Below are 4,147 nucleotides of genomic sequence, written 5' to 3'. Positions count from 1 at the left end.
TTTTTTTTTTTTTTTTTGCTTTGTTGTGATTCAGAGCCAGTTTTTGTAACTACCTTCATGTACACAATTATTGATCAAGTCCGGGATAGTGGTTCAGTTACTGTTGTTTGTAAAAATGTCATCTGTTTTGTGTAAAACAATTTGAGGAACTGAAATGGATGAAACCCATTTTGAATTGTTTCACAAGATATCAGAGACTGCAGTGATTGCTAGCTAGAGTCTTTATTGATATGTACTATCAAGCAATGAACATTTGATGCAAGTTTCACCATGTTCAGAATATCAATGTAGATATTACTGGGATTTTCTTTGGCTTGATAATCAAATCTAGATTTTATATTACAGAGAAATTTATTGCAATTAAGGCAATATTACACATGGACTTACACAAAGGAGACTACTCAACAGATGGAGAAGATGATTGGGAATAATTATAAATCTCAAGACAACCTGACTGACCAACGAGATCGACCCTTCAATCTTTCCCAGCTCTTCTAGGTAAACAGTTCATAGCACATGCATGAGTTGGCTGATTTTGCTGATGTGCAGGGTTGTAATTTAGCTATTTTTTTTCTATTCATTTTAAGCTGAAATTGTACCAATGAGGGATATGAAACAACTTCATGCCGTCAAGATCAAGACTGGTCGAATTCACGATCCTTTTGTGGCTGCCGAAATCCTTCGGTTTTGCGCATTATGGTATCATGGAGATATCCAATATGCTCGTCTTGTTTTCGACAAGATGGAAGAGCCCAATTTTTTTTTTCTTGGAACACCATCATCAGAGCCTTTTCCGATAGTGACCACCCATTAGGGGCTTTGATCATTTTCTGTAGAATGCTTCGTGATGAATTCGTTGAACCCAATCGCTTTACCTTCCCTTCCTTGTCGAAAGCATGCGCTGAGTTGGACAGAGTCGAAGAAGGAATGCAAATACAGGTCAGGTAATAAAGCCTGGAATAGAATTCGACGAGTTTATTGTCGGTAATCTTGTGAGGTTGAATGTGGTTGGTGGGCTCATGAAGGAGGCTTTCGTATTGTTCACAAAGAGAACTGAATGTGATGATTCATTGAAAGACTCGACTTTTAATCACGACGATTTTGGTGGTAACGATTTTAGCAACTAAATAATGGAAAAGAAGAAGCAAGAGGGAATTGTAGTTTTGTATAATGTGATGATCGATGGATATATGAGACATGGGGATTTCAAAGTTGCATGGCTATTCTGTTAAGAACACACAATAATAAGCTTGAATTGCTAAACCCACTTCATGGGTTTTTAGACGAGCACAATCTTATATGCTCTTCAAAGTGTCAACACCAGTTACGATTTGTTTCTAAGAGGCCTCATCGGATGTTATGAAGTATTAGTGGTTGTCTTAGGGTCCGCAGTAATGCCATCTTCAAGCTTGTCCCGGAAACCAAGAGAGAGAATCTTGAGTTCGAGCTTCCCCTGTGACCCATCAAAGGTTCTGGACCTCGCAGTTGTTGGGGGCGGTCCGGCAGGACATTCTGTTGGACACCAGGTGTCTGAGGCAGGCCTCTCCGTTTGTTTAATTGACCCATCTCCAAAATTGATCTGGCCAAACAATTACAGTGTGTGGGTCGACGAGTTTGAAGCCATTGACCTTCTTGATTGCCTCGACACAACCTGGTCTACTGCCTCTGTGTTCCTCGATGACCAGACACAAATTTCTGGATAGACCTCACGGAAGAGTTAACAAGAAGCTCCTGAAATCGAAAATGGTGCAGAAGTGCATATCAAATAGTGTCCAATTTAACAAAGCCAAGGTTATTAAAGTTATTCATGAGGAATCCAAATCTATTTTGGTTTCAAACGATGGTGTCACAGTCCAAGCAAGCCCTATAATCCTGGGTTCCAAGTGGGTTATGGGATCTTAGCAGAGGTGGAAGAGCACCCCTTTGATTTTGATAAGATAGTTTTGTTAGATTGTAGAGATTCACATCTAAGCAACAAGAAAGAACTGAGAGAAAAGAATAGTAGGATACCCACATTCTGTTTGCAATGCCATTCTCATCCAAGCGGATTGTTCTAGATGAGTTTTCTACTGTTGCTCGACCTGGAGTACCAATGGAAGAGATGCAGGAAAGGTTGGTGGCTAGGTTGAGAGGCTTAGGTATAAAAGTGAAAAGCATTGAAGAAGATGAGAGATGTGTCATTCCAATGGGTGGAACCCTTCCTGTGTTCCCTCAGCGGGTTGTAGGAATAGGTGGAAGTGCTGGTATCGTTCATCCCTCAACTGGTTATATGTTGGCAAGAACTCTTGCGGCTGCTCCACTAGTTGCAGACTCGATTGTTCAGAACCTTAGCTCTGACAGAGGACTTTTAGGAGATGAACTAAGGAAATTTGGAAAGATTTATGGCCCATAGAGAGGAGAAGGCAGAGGGAATTCTTCTGCTTTGGTATGGAGGTTTTACGCAAGCTTGATTTACAAACCACAAGGAGGTTCTATGATGCATTTTTTTATTTAGATCCGCATTACTGGCATGGATTCTTGTCGTCTAGATTGTTTCTTCCTGAGCTTATATGCTTTGGGCTTTCTCTATTCTCTCATGCCTCCAATGCTAGTAGGATAGAGATTATGACTAAGAACACAGTTCCTTTGGTAAATGTTAGATCAAACACCAAGAAACACGAATAAAGAAAGACAATAGATCCGTACGACACAGCGATTTAACGAGGTTCACACACCAGGGTGGTGTGCTACGTCCTCGGGCGAAGAAGAAGATGATTCACTATGCAGAAGAAGAATTACACCTTAGCAGCGGCGAGGAAGAACTCGCCCTGAAACCCTAGCTTCGTGAAAACCCTAGGATACAATGACTCTCAACAAGCAACAGTACATTATATATATATACTCCAAATAGCGATTCGACCCATCGGGTCGCGGTCGAATCGGCCCAAGCCCTCTGCTTCCATCACAGATCTCAGAAAATTTCCCATTCGGGTCGCCACCAAAATATGTCGGATCGGGTCAATCTTCAAAACGGGTCAAGAATTCGAGACAAACTTAACAGTAAACATGATTGGTAACTTGATACAAGATAGAGACTAGAATGGAAGATTTCCATTTGGCATCTAAAATTTTGTTTCTACAGCATTGTCAATGTAACAATTTTCAGTTTGAATTAAATGTTCTTATCTGATCTTGTTATCAATTTTCTGTGATGAGACTATCCTTCCCATTAACATAGTGCCTTGAAAACTTGGGCTTACACTTTGTATTCTAATACTACATAGGAAAGCCATGCTGCGTGTGTTGTCAGGCAAAGGGAGCTCTCTTCCGGCAAGAACTGAGTGTCAGAAGGGAGTATTCATGGAGTCCCTAGTTTAATGAACAAGCATCCAAATGAAGCATTTTGGGTTATATGTTGCTATTGCTACAAAAAAATTCAATCTAGGAAGCAGAATTCCATGTAAATCATTACTATTATATCTATTTTTCTGTTAATGATTTTTTTTTTGGATGAATGAAAATATGTTGAAAAAAAAAAAGGGACAACAAAACAAAAGCATCAACGGCTATCTAAAGGCGAAGGCCACAACAAAGAAAAACAAGGGAGGAGGGGACAAAACAACCATTATGAAGGATAAAAAAAAGCCAGGAGTGAGAAAAATTACAATCAACCAATGGGGGACACTAACAATATGGACGAGGAAAAACAAGAAGAAGATCCCAAGTCAAGGCTAGATGTCTATTTCTAATAGAATCAAGACTAAACATACACTTGTGAATGATTTTGTTAATAAATCTAAACTATTCATTGACAAAAATGTCCATCAGATCCATGAAGTCGTCTTTCTTCTGCTTCTGTAACTGTTTGGAGGTTTGGTCCTGTTCTTGCATACTTAAATGTAAGTTTTGTTTTACCCGTGACTTCAAGAATTCAAAATGTGTATGGATTCCAGCTCTTTCAGTTGTCCAATCTTTGAAGTGTTTGATCACTTGTTCGTCGCTTCCAAGGGTGTCAAATGGTATGCCATTTGATTACAGCTCTTTCACATATTCAACATTACCATGGGAATCTAGGAAATAGACTTGATCAATTGAATTAAAAGTTTTAAAATTCCCCTTTTGTGATATTGAAACTGATATTTTAGTAATCTTAACTCCCCCCACAAAA

General features: G+C 39.4%; 1 pseudogene; it reads left to right on the top strand.

Moving 5' to 3' along the window:
* The first annotated feature begins 1,238 nt into the window (after positions 1 to 1,238).
* LOC122071986 overlaps positions 1,239 to 4,147 on the top strand; it is a 4,067-nt pseudogene continuing 1,158 nt past the window's right edge.

Source organism: Macadamia integrifolia, chromosome 2 (assembly GCF_013358625.1).
Source record: "Macadamia integrifolia cultivar HAES 741 chromosome 2, SCU_Mint_v3, whole genome shotgun sequence".
Lineage (NCBI taxonomy): Eukaryota > Viridiplantae > Streptophyta > Magnoliopsida > Proteales > Proteaceae > Macadamia > Macadamia integrifolia.
The sequence above is the reverse complement of the archived record's forward strand: the minus strand, read 5'-3'. Positions and strand labels throughout refer to the sequence as shown.